Source organism: Aulostomus chinensis, chromosome 19 (assembly GCF_037954235.1).
Source record: "Aulostomus chinensis isolate RoL2024-O1b breed Wild chromosome 19, RoL_Achi_v1.0, whole genome shotgun sequence".
Classification (NCBI taxonomy): Eukaryota; Metazoa; Chordata; class Actinopteri; order Syngnathiformes; family Aulostomidae; genus Aulostomus; species Aulostomus chinensis.
The window spans coordinates 10,032,745-10,045,940 of NC_141338.1; the positions used below are offsets into that span (position 1 = coordinate 10,032,745).

Consider the following 13,196-nt stretch of genomic DNA (forward strand, 5'->3'; position numbering starts at 1 on the left):
CATAAAGTCTCTGTTGACAGATAGGACTGGTCAACAAATCTATCTACTATTCATAGGCTGGTGGTCAACAAAAACACACCCGCCAGAACGGGAAACAAGAGCATTAGTGGCCGTGTGTGTGGCGTGACTGCAGAGAGGAGTACTTTCTGTTCTGAGTGATTTTGTGTCCATGAGAAATCGCCATTGGTGCCATCTGGGTCCTTTTCCTCACAAATCTTGAAGAAAAAAAAATCATAGTGCTGAAAGGAAAACACGAGAGAAGGGATAAATAAATAAATGATGGCGCGGGGGGCCAGAGTGCAAATGTGAATACCAGCTTGAGAAGAGAAGAGAAGGGAGAGAGGAAGTGATTAAGCAATAGGAAGGCTGGTGATAGGCCTCTCTTCACGGTCTCTGTGGACCCTGGAGAGGAGCCTGAGAGGAGGTAGACAGCCAACATGGCAACCTCTCAGCCCACATCAGACTGTCGCCGACTGTGATGCCCACCCAAGAGACCACGGCGTGCTTTCTGTGAGAGGGAACAAACTCATAAAAGCTATTATTGTGCAGATGGTTTATGTTCTTTTTACTCAAAAGCTGTCAGCGGCAGAGATGGTGGCAATAATGGAGAAAATGGAGAAAAGGGGGGGGGTCTTGGTAAATAAAGTGAAGTTTACATCCATTCAGGCTCATCGTGACCTTATCATGTCATAACACTGTATGTATTTGTATGTGTGTGGTTTTTTTGCAGCTCTGTGTGAGTATAAAAGTTGTACATAGTGTTTAAACTGACCAAGAGTGTGTGCATGTAATCCCTGGGCACTAATTCTCAGGACACGCTGTTTCTGCTGTGTTGTTGGAAGGAGCCATCTCACAATCAGGGCGTGAAATGCTAAAGAGCTTCCAGCCAACACGCCTGCATGGTGTTTTCTCCCAACTACTGTTCATTTGACATTTAGTAAATCATTACTGCAGCCATGCCCCCGAGGAACGCACAAACACTGTAAAAATTCATCATACATGGACACATACACACACATGCAGCCTTGATGATAACTGCTTATTAACAAGTTAGGTGACCTGATTTTATTCAATGGCAAAATTATGACACATCCATCCAGAGGTGTGTGTTCAAAGCCCTGGCAGGAGGTTGTCAGTTTATAAATCCCATTGTCAGATCTGATAAGTGAAGAAATATGTCACATTTAGGATATTTTTGGGTGATACATTTCTTCATATAACAACATTCAAGTGCAGCTGGAGAAAACTGATGTGATTTCTTTTGAGTGGCTTACCAGCTATGCAAGTCTAGCAAATCCTATAAACGTGTTCAAATAAAGATGTCAAATAATGTTTGAACTTCTGTTGGCCTGCACGTGCGTGGACAGGCAGGCCCTGTCAGGCTTTCACACATCACAGATGTGTGCTAAACTTCCTCCTGGCCCTCTAATCATCGCTGGGTGGGGTGAGGTTGGGGAGGGGGGTGTGTGAAAGCTGATAAAACCCAAGTGATATAATGGCCACACATCTGTCTGCCTGCCTCTCATCTCCTCCCATACAGCTGATGGACAGATGATGGCTCGAGAGACTGGCAGGTGACCAGAGAAACATTTTCTCATTTTTAACTTTTGAGTTATTGTTCATTGTAGTATAAAGAATTAAAGTACTTTTAATGGTTCTGTGCTCCGCTCACATAAGCCTAACCCCTCCGAAAAAAAGGTCTGACTTGTTAAAAATGAACTAACCTTTCAACTCAAAAGTGTGAGTGGTGGGTGGGACATATCCCACCTAATCTGTCTGAGGATGCTGACATCCCTGAGCTGACCAGAGTGTCTGCACCAAAAGGCCACATGTTAGCAACTCTGTAGTATTACCATCAATAATAGTAGCCAACGCCGACGCGAGCCGATGGCTTTTCAAGTTGGACTCAAAACCTGGTATAAGGCTAAATAACTTGTCAACACCATCGCAACTACGAAATGTATCCTTTTCGTCAACTGAACTTCACACCACGTCCACGTCTGTGCATATACATGCCCAGCTGCACTACATTGAAACCCTCCTCTTCCACCCGTGTCAGAGCCTAGAAAGTGTACCAAATTGGACAGGACCCCGTGGTGCAACAGTCCTAGAAATTACTGATGTCTTCAGATTTGTATATTTTTTTTGTGATCTTTGAAAATAATGGTAAATTCTTCTTCAGCAGTCTTGTTGTGAAGAAGCCTCTATCCACAATTTGTGAGCGACACCACCCTCCAACTTAATTAATGCAAATGGAGCAACTGTGCGTTCAGTCTCACGTATAGCCCTCCACTTTTATCTTGATATTGTTTCATAGAAGTGCTTTAAGCCCATTGTCTGTGTGATTATCTAATAAAGGGCTCCTAATGTCTTGTCTTGCACTCACGGCACACATCCTCCTTTTAATCCATAAGCTCTTAAGGCGGCCATAACTGCCTTACTCATGTCAGACGGGGAATGAAACCAGTAAAAGGTAAGAAAGCAAACCTCTACAGTCCATACACATTCACACACTCACTTAATATCAAGGAGTGAAGAGCAGAGAATTGAGTGTGTGCAGATAAGAGCAATTTCCAGCATCAATTAAAGATGGAAATAGGAAGCAGCCGTTTTAATGTTGGCCTTGAGAAGCCTCTCAAGTGAGCAGAGATGTGAAATCAATAGAAAACAGATTTGATTTGAAAGGCAAAATATGCTTAGAAAACACAAAAAGGATACTGGGTCTGAGTTAATTATACAAATATGAAAATGACTCTTCACGTTTCTCTGTATAATCGAGACATTCAGGACAAGCTCCCATGGTCTTATGCTAGGGTCTTCTTTATGCACTGGCCTTTTTGCCTCCAAGCAGTTTAGTTCTTTTACTCGAATCCTTGAAGATGTTATGAATTCAAACTCTCAGTCTACCTTGATGCTAGTCCCAGTGTGCTGCCCCAACACCTCATTGTCACTTCGGCTCAAAGAAAAACCCCCAGACGATGCCAGCAGTAGGCGAACTGCCCATCGTCGTCTCAGTGACAGTGAACGTTATTTGTGGGTTTCCCTCAGTCCTGTCCCATGCATGAGGTTATCTGGACCAGATAGAGAAGGGAAAGAGAACGGTGTCCATGTTCCAGCGCCAGAGGCAGGATGAAGAAACACGCTGAGGTGGGGAGTCGAGATGGAGATGCTACAACTCACGCGCAGTTGACCTATTGTCTTCTCCCTCGGGGTGTGAATGAGTGTGTGGTTTGGGAGTGGGAAGGGGGTGTGTTTAGCCGTCTCCGTTGTGGTGGAAGTAACCTGGGATAGATGAGTGTGTAAATGAATGGAAAGAGGGGAGGGGTGGAGGAAATAGGGAGAAAGAACAGAGGAGAGGCTGATTAAGATTATGACCGTAGAGTATGCAGTGGTTTGAGGGGTGCTGACTGAGGCTGCTATACTCCCAACGCCTCAAGCCTTTGGTCAGCTTCCATTAACAGATAAGGAATAACAAGGGGCGCACCATGAAACCATATCAAGGCATTTATGTGTCTTTGACATGTTAGATTTTCATTGTATTTTACTGTAATGAGAGAGAAGTAAGGTCCTACTGACCTTAATGCTTCCAGTGCTTCTCGTCCTCCCGCTAAACACAAGCATTCTGGCTTGCAGCTCAGCCTTCGCCCTCAGTCATGGTTGTCATTTTAAAAGTTCCCTAAAACCTGATTATTATTTTATCAGATGACCTGATGTCCGCCTTTGTATCTTTTCGATCAATTAAAGGGTGATCTCTTAGAAAATTCCTCAAGTGACCGCAACATTACACGGTGGTAGACATTTGTTAATGTCACATACCAGGACCACAGACATGATGCCAATAAATGCTAACAAATCACATTAGATTCCTGCTCGATTTCTCTGGTTCAACAACGAGCACTGGCTACTGTTGTTGAAACACAAGAACGTCTGCATCAGGGTGCCGGTTGCTGTGGTGGTTGGACACACTGGACTTTGGACCTAGAGACGTGTGTTTGAGTCCCGTTTACAGCACCTTCTTTTACAGCTTTAACCCACGCTAAGATGTTTGCCTAGCCTTAACCTCAAGTGTTTTTTGTTCCTAGACATAACCAGGCCTTAACTGTGTTTACGCATTATAACATTTTATTTTCCAACAATGAATGTCATTTCAATAAAATTCTGTCAGTTAATAATGAGAAACTAAAAGTTTTCAAAACTACAAAACAACATATAATACCATGCGTGGTGTTTTGTTGTGACATCATTGATTTCATGTGTCAGCCATGACACAAGAATCCTTACAGACTTCATACTGGCATTGTTTCCATTGCGCTGGCCTGTAATCTTAACATTGTGCCAGTACATGATGTCATCTTCATTTCCAGGCTTAGAGTGTGCTGACATCTCCACTCCACCAGGTTATAGAGAGGACACTGTGAGGGACCTTGCAAGGCAGCTGGTTTTGCAAGATCGCATCACAAGATCAGGCGCTGGCTTCCGGTTTCTGTTTCCAGAACTAGCTGATCTCTGCTCTCAGCCAATCAGCACTTCAGCATTTGGGGATCCATCACACATTAGCTATAGTTGGTGTACGTGTGTGTATGGGACCCATCTCTCTGCCAGGAATACATGGGAATGAAATGCTATTGTTTGCTCTGGAATGATGTGCACAGCTAGTGTGAATGAAAATCTGTATTAGTTAACTCAGTATTGTGACCTTTGACACACCCCACGCTGTGCTGCGATAGCCCCTTCTTGTTACATTTTATTGAGGTCAGGAGTTCACAGTCCATCCATCAATGTCTAGAGAAACTCCATGCTTATTTTTAACAAAACTGAGGAGATGCAGTGAAGCAGATCTTTACAAACAAGGAGAATATTTATGAGTTGATCGCTACCTGATCACCTCGGTCTGATTACTGCAGACCTTATTATGTCCTTTTTTCTCAACTTGAATCTCCCTGTTGTTGGGGTTTTTTTCAACCTCAGAGGATGCATACATCTGTTCCCTGGGTTCATACCAACATCATTTCCAGGTCTGTCTCTGCTGTTGCTGATCCAACACTTCTTACAGCTGTCACTCACTGGAGCATCCACATGCTAGTGATTCTCCTGGCTTCCATATTAGACAAACTGTTGCCAAAATCTAAGATGTGTCTAAGTGAAGTGATTCTAAATCTTGTTTCCATGAATATCAGGAGAGGAGAATAAATGTTATTCTGCATGAGTATACTATGCATGACACCAAAAATACAATTTTAAGGGGGTTAATACTAGTTTTAAGCAGCAAATGTTCTTTTTCAATCATTTCCCCCCCAAAAGCCCCTAATCTTGTTAAATACCAAAGCACAGATTTGGAAACTTATATTTTGGGGAAAATTGCATCGAACATTGTTTTCATGTGCAATCCCTTTTAATAAGATTTCCTTTGATCTACTCAGAATAATCCATCACTATTTAAAGAGTACAGGTTGGTTGCATTAATTTACAAAATGAAAACGGAAAAAAAGAGGGAATAGGAAAAGTGGGCTGAACTTAAAGGAAGCTTTGCAGAGGTATGAGCTCAGCTCACAGAACTGTTGGCAAGTTTAGAATATATAACTCATCACAATATGTTCCATATAAAGTGAAGTTTTGTCTGTTGGTTTCAGCTGCTATTGCTTTTGTAAACATATTGGTTTACTTTAAAGATTTGGGTCTTTTTTCACTACTGTTTTGCCAATAATGGAGTAAATAAGAGCACAAATGCAGCAAATGGAAGGAGGTCTGAGCAGCTGGGAGTGAGACGGGGATTCACTTCATCAAAACACAGAGTCTCTAGAGATGGAAACCTCTGCGATGCGTATATGATTATACAATTAGCCCCTGTAGCGCATGCCTGAATCTCATATGTAAGTGACCACACAATCTCAAGTACATGCATGTGTTGGAAACTAAGATGGTGTGTGTGCGTTTACATGCTTACATGTGGACTGAGAGACTCACAAATGCACGCGCACGCACACACACACACACACACACACACACACACACACACAAACACAGAGGTTATGGAGAAGGAGGCGCACCATCCTGGTATTAATTTTTCATAACATCATGCTCAATACAAAATGCAATAAGTGTTTCTTGTAAGATGACTCCCAGGCACTTATAGCACTTGAGCATGCGGCGAGGTTCTCCTCCGAGGTCCAGCCTACATGTTTGTCTGACTTACTTTGTCTCTGGCAGGATGACATCTGATGCTGAAGACGCCCAGGGGCTTGAGGCGAGGAGAGGAGAGGAGAGGAGAGGAGGGATAGAGATCCTGTAAACAGTTACGTGATAGAAGGAGAGAAAGAAGAAGAAATCTCTGAGCATCAGAATCCTTCACATGCAGATTGAACTGCAAAGGACCAGCATTAATCCTTTTTCCATAACCATGATACCAACAGAAAATCATTTTAGCCGTCTGACGGTTTACATGCACGTCTCAGCGTACGAGAAGTATGAAAGCTCCAAGTTTTAGCTTTATCTCCACTGATCTTAACCGTTAACAACTGCAACAGGAGCTCTTTATCATGTTTTTCCTTCCTATATTTGAATAAAGATGATAACTAACGATGTCAGCGGTCCCAGCAGTGAAGAGAGAAGAGTCTAAGGCTAGAAGCAAAACTAGAATGCTTCATGATGAGAGACTGATGGCGTGATAGGTAATAGAAGGAGGGAAGCAGAAGGAGAGCAGAGAGTATGTAGCTAGGAAGCCCAGCAGTGGAAACGCTGAGGTTTTGTTGACAACAGCGCGGCAGCCATTTTGGACTGAAAAAGTTCATAGGAACAGAGTAACGAGGGACAAGAAAGCAAATCTGGAGTGGCATCAAGGAGTTCCTTGACAAGCTCCCATGCATTTAACCAATTATTTTAACTTCACTATCCACTTTTGCTGCTCTAACACTTAAATTTCCCAGTCTTGCTCATAGGACTGGTAAAGGATTCTTATTTTATCTTAATTCATCTTTTTTTCGTCCAAAAAAATTATGGCGATTGCTGTGCAACAACATTTCAGTGGAACAATTGTAAGCTTACACTTCTTGTTCTGAGTTCTTTGAGGAACGCCGAGACAACCACATGCTGCACTTCTATTTTTATTCATTCATTTTCATGAAACGCGTGTCTTTTCTTACTCTTCTGAACCATTTGTGTTATAGAAAAAAATAATTACAAATGGGCCCTGAAATTGACTGTATTTAGCCCGTAACTTTGTCATTTATAGATCTGCTTGCTACACAGCTCATGTGGCATTTTCCTCTACTTGACCCAGATGACTCAGCCTCACACAGTCTTTTACAAACCACTGTTCCCAGGGGTCAGGCCGGCATAAATTCCAGTTTCAACTCAGCTGTTAGTGATCAAAAGCATGAATTTATAACTACAGCGGCAAGTTGCCCCCCCCCCCCCCCCCGCACTACTGCGATTAGCCTGGTTTCAACATAAATGTGAAAATAATACATAAATCAACATATCATGGAAAATTTGATTTCGGTGTCCAGGGGGAACTCAGTAAAGTTTTGATACATTTGTCTGATTATGTGATACCCGTTGTGAATTATTGCACAAAAGAAAATGAGAGTTTGTAGAGCTTTTAAAGTAAAATAGTATTTTAATTATAAATCTATTAAGTAGTCCAAAACACACTTAGCTTCATACTATCAGAATGTGTATTTTGTATATGTAAAGAGGCTCCTACTTTGTGAATTTTATTTCTGGCATTTCACCACCAATGGCGATTTTCTCTCCCAAGTAACCAACTTCTCGCTGCAATTAGCTCTCTGGCTAATTGGTCTTGGTATTTGTCGGAGTCAGCTGTACGTTTGGGAAGGCCTTGAGAGAGAAAAGAGGACATTGACATGCAAATGATTGTCTTGAACTTTATTGAGCGGCTACATTTAAGTTAATTTGCTGTTGGAAGTGGCTAATGGAAGTAGGCTCCTCCAGTAATTCTTAAGAAGTCAATCCACCTGATTTAGAGGAAGCAAGCATGTAGATCTCTTGATTGACAGATGTGTAACTCTGCATGTGACATAACAGACGAACAGAAGAGGAAAGGGGGGAGTAGAGGTGGGGGTCTTCCAGCTCCCGCATCATATCAAGATAACCTTATGTACAGCGTGCGTCAGATGTTGGGGTTAACGTGGTGGGAGAAGCTCCTCTAAAGCCTTCTGGATGAATCATAAATGTTTCACAGGGGAACTCATGAAAAATGCAGCACAAAAGCCTCCTTAGCTAAAACAGAGCACTGATGGACCTTTGGGAGTGAAGCGTGTTAGTGCAGCATCGTGCTATGATTACAATTATAACAAAGAAAGGGCTTTATGGGGGTGTCAAAGGGAATACAGGAAGTTAGTTAACCTTGAAATTAGAGTTATTACAGTCAGCCAAGACTTTATTCTATAAGAAGTAAATGTTGATGCTGTTCCTCTCAGCAGAACCACTTTGACTAGACTGTTGCCATTATTCTTTGTCACGATGAGCCTTTCATCTTCTGACCTCTATGTCACCTAATATATAGACGATATCAGTCCCATTGTCATTAATCTAATATCTCAGAAAGTCCTTGAATGTTTCCAGATTTTACACCAATGACAACTGGAACCGGAGGATGATCTGAGAGGAATTTAGTGCTCAAAAATCAAAGGTCAAGGTCACTGTCACCATCAGTTTGTGATGTCACGGGCACGCTTGACGGTGTTTCTACACATAAAGTACAAATGTCCACCGGGAGTGACTTAAAGAGATTTTGCTGGTCAAAGTTCAAGGTCCCTGTAACAGTCAAGCTTTGCAGAGAAATACAACCACAATGGTTTTATTCTAGCTTTTCATGTTTCTTTTGTTTTACATTACAATAATTTGGAGTTACAATCATCAAGCACACAACATGGACCCCTGGATTCTGTATGGCAGTGGTTTATTCTAAAAGTTGGACCGCAGGTGCTTTCACTGCTGGAAGACTAGTGAGCTGTTGCTAGAGCAAAGAAATCCTTCAATTTCAAGTGTTTGAAAATGAAAAAAAATTATTCAATAATTGTGCTTGAGAAATATACAGTAGACATATTCAATTTTCTAGACAAGTAGTAGTCAATAGCTATAAGGAAACCTTGGCTTGTAATAGTATATTATTTGATTTAATGTACTATCATTATGTTAGAGAGTCCTTTGTAGGCTCTGTCATCACAGTTTTTGGCAGTAAAGTATGAATAAATTGAGTGTCACACAATCCCCACTGTGACAATTTGATCCATTTGGTCAGATAACATTTGGGAAGACTTTAAGATTGTCTGGGTTAAAACACTCATCCTCATTCAAGTTAGCAAAGGGCTAACTAGAAGTAGCTAGCTCACAAAAAACTACAGTGTGGCCAGAGTTGAATGAGCATTGTGTGAACTCACAGTGAGGGCTTGAACGGGAGGGATGTTCATTTATATGAAAACAAACAATTATTATTATCATTCTCCTGGAAAGAGACTGATTATTTAGTGTTGTCATGTGATCACTAATCCAGGGTTATGACCAGGAACCAATCTGCAACAATTGATTACATACTGTAAGGTGTCAAACGATTCCCCCGAAGTGAAAATATGGATCAAATTGCCGAAAAAAAGCATCATTTTTTCCCCCCTCTTTTTCTGGGGAACCCCATATCTGTCCAATCTAATATCTGTCCCCCCCCCCAGGAATTTAGGCTTGTGTGATGCCATTTCCTTTGTGATTCATTTGTGCCCAGATATTGTGGCTTCCCAAACCACTAATAACTCACTGTTGAAGAATAATGATGTTTTATGATGTGTCAATGCTATGATGAAAATCTGGTTAAATTTAGGCAGAAAAACACTGGGTTAGATTTATGGAAAGATCGTGGTTTGAGTTGAGAAACAGTACTTTTGTGTCATGGTGGTTAAAAACCAGAATGAGCAGCGCTCTGGACTTACAGTTGCCAAAGTAATCACACCACTGTCTCCTGCTGCAAAGTCCAGTTGTTTGTTTGACCTATCCACTGGACTTTCTCATTTTGTATGCATCATCTGATTTCTTACTCTGCTCTGATCATACAAAACACCAGAAATTGGTTGTTTTCTGTGCCTCTACCTACCCGGTCACTTTTCTTGGAAGGGCGGTCTGATCTTTTTTAAAAAAAAATTAAAAAAAACCAAATGTGATCTTATTTGTGTCTATCAGTTGAGGTGCAGCTGAAAAAAATGGAGAGAGGCTTTTCTATGAGTTCACCTGACTTGGCGTGTGATCATATCTAGTCTCTATGGTCACGAGTGTGTGTGCATGTCAAGTTTTTGTTTTTTTTTTTATTGTAAAACATGCTTGTCTGATGACACTCTTGTCTGAGAGTGTGTGTGTGTGTGTGTGTTTGCCCTTTTATAGATGTGTGTGAAGGACCCAGCAGAGGAGCTAAAAGTAAAGCGTCAGGCCATAATTGGGTTACAGGGGCCGGTGATGGATTAAAGCAAGGCTAGGGAGACGCTGCAGCAACATTAGGGTGTCTGAGATGTCAGGGGCAGAGCGCTCTCATTAATCGCCTTGGCCCTTACATTACTGCATTAGTTGTATTAGCAGCTAGGAGTCGGCAAGCACTTTGAGATTTCTCGCTGAGGCAGGCCACATTCCTTTCTTTCACTTCTGGTAACTGCGCAGAAGTGGGCATGCTCTCTCTCTCTTTAAAATAACAAGAAGGGAAGACAGCAGAAAGAATCAAACAAGACAGGCAGGATTCTCTAGTTTGTTTTTAAAATGTCTCTTATGTTTAAAACAGTGAGTGTCAGACCTGACTTAAATAGAAATAGTTGGCATGGTAGCAATAATTACTTGAGGGCTTGTTTTCAAAGTAGGAAACTTGTTAGGCAATTTACAGTAAGTAAATGTGTACGCGCGCCCACCCACACACACACACACACACACACACACACACACACACACACAATGCTGTCCCCAATCAGTCATCCCACTTCTCAATAACCTAATAGTCTTCCTGTGTGAAAATTGATTTTTAGGAGCATGTTCCGTGACCTCGTACCCCCCCCCCCCCCCGCCACCATCACAATCTCAATCCTCTGTTTTTCTAATTCCATCCATCTCCTTTGCAGTCGAGATATTTACACCGTAGCGGTTATTAATAAGCATAATAAGGAATTGATTTTGCTGCACTGTAAAAACAGAGTGGGTGACTGAGTGTCTCTGCCAGGGGAAGTGGGTGGTTTGTTTGTTGTTGGTTTTTTTCTTACATTTGAGTGATGAACGGTGGGCGGGGCAGAGGTCACGAGGGAAACTTAGATGAGAATGTATAGACTAACATTAGTGATCCTGAAGTTCAACCCCTTGTCCACTCCCCTCTTTGTGAAGTGAGAGCATCATCATTCATTCCCTCGTTGCCCCCCCCCCCCCAACTGTCCTCCAGAGGCTAAAGTATTTGACTTAATCAAAGCTGATGAGTGTCCCTGATTACCTCAGAGCCGCTGATGGCCTAAGCAAAGCCGTAGTGTCAGTGCAAGCAGACTGTCTGATCAGATTATTAATCAGCTCTGATTTCTCCTTTTCTCTCTTAACTCGCAGTCATTGTTAGCTAGTGACATTTTGCAGGACCTTCGCCAGCGACAGGTAGCAGAAAGACCCAACTTTAATTACCTCCGCCAGAGAGCCACGTTCTCGGTGGTGGTTGTTCGGCTACATGAAGGATTACTCAAAAAGTGTACGACCGATTTTCACCAAACTTGGCAGAGGAGTGTATTAGGGTTCAAGGAGGAATCCATAAAATGTTAAAGTAGATCAATCGTAGTGCCTGCTGGTGGCAGCAGGAAATTTACATGTTTATTTCAACTTTGATGAGATCCTCCTCGTGGGAGACCAGATCCATCTCAAACTTGTTACTGTGAAGCCTGAGGTGGTGTTGCAAAGTGGTCAATTTTAAGTTTTTTTGCTGCCAAACTGTTGAAAACACATGATCAGGTCTTTCCACACTTCACATGTTTAGAGAAAGTCCCAACTTGAAGACATTTACAAGCTGAATTTCATAGTACCACCACATGGTTACAGTAATGTAACTAACATCATTTTTGATGGGAGTGAAGTACACTGAGTTTGACTCTCCTTGAGGGAGGTATGTTCTCTGAGCACCTTGTAGTTACAAGCAGTTATAGTCATTTATTTCAGTAACACTCAAACACATTTGTTTCTGTTTCTTTCATTGTTAAGCTGCAGAGGTCAAAGAAGAAGAAAAAAATTCAGTAATTTAGTTTGTTTCTGCTCTGCAGCTCAGTGTATGAGCACTGAACTTGAAAAGTTAAAGTTTGGATGTCTAAAGACAGTGATGTAATGAACAGGTTTGAAATGAGTCTGTTTGATCATAGACAACTATGTTTAAGAGCAAAAAAGTGAGTGTGCGGTGGACAATGAGCAATTTGCCAAATGTTGCACATCTTTCAAAATGTTCTGATGTCACTCTGCCATACGCCTGGCATTGGTACGTCTGGCACGTCAGTACAGTGGTGCCATCTGCTCCCATCTTTGAAAAATACACACTTAAAAATTCAAAATAAGGGGCTTTGTCTAAAAAACAATATCCTGGTTGCTCAAAAGTTTTCTTTGCAACTACCTCAGAAGAAGTCGTCCTAATGACTAAGCATTTAGCCTCTGAAAAGCAGCAGCGTCATAAAGGTTTGCATGGATCACTTTCTCGTAGCAGGAAGAGTGGTGAGGGGCTGAGGGCAGCGTGTGTGTGAGGAGGTGGGCAGAGGAAGGATTGTTATTGGATCACAGTTGCATAGAGCACAATTTCCCATGAGTGTCCTTGGGTACCTGATCTGTGCAAAGAAATATTGGACTCCCCTCCCTATTGTTCCTCATACTAGAAAGCGAATGCGGGGTGTGCGGGGTGCACGCACTCACACGCACGCACGCACGCACACACACACACACACGCACGCACACACACACAGGTATCTGTCTTGTGAGCGCCTCTGTTCACATGGAAGGGGTTGTCCTCTTGCTCCAAGATGAGGTATTAGCTTTCCCCTGTGGGAGAGTTCTAATTAGGTAATTGACTGATGTATAAAGCAGGTGCATGTATCCGTTACAGCCGGCCCGACCTGTTCATTATTAAACAGTGACCCTGTCCGCCACTCGTGCCAAAGCTTACGGTGCAGGGGAGAAAGTGGCCGGGAAGAGCTTTCACAGGGATC

General features: G+C 42.2%; 1 long non-coding RNA gene across 4 annotated transcripts in view; it reads right to left on the reverse strand.

The window, feature by feature from the left end:
* Positions 1–1,582: 1,582 nt before the first annotated feature.
* Positions 1,583–13,196, reverse strand: part of LOC147243960 (uncharacterized) — a 102,645-nt gene continuing 91,031 nt past the window's right edge. For 3 of the 4 annotated variants that reach the window (XR_015110403.1, XR_015110399.1, XR_015110400.1), the window contains 2 exons: positions 6,194–6,283; positions 1,583–3,282 (listed from right to left, as the gene is read on the reverse strand). This is a non-coding gene — a long non-coding RNA (uncharacterized LOC147243960). Of the gene's footprint in view, positions 3,283–6,193; positions 6,284–12,361; positions 13,030–13,196 lie in introns of those variants that run through there. The other variant, XR_015110401.1, reaches the window with a different exon arrangement.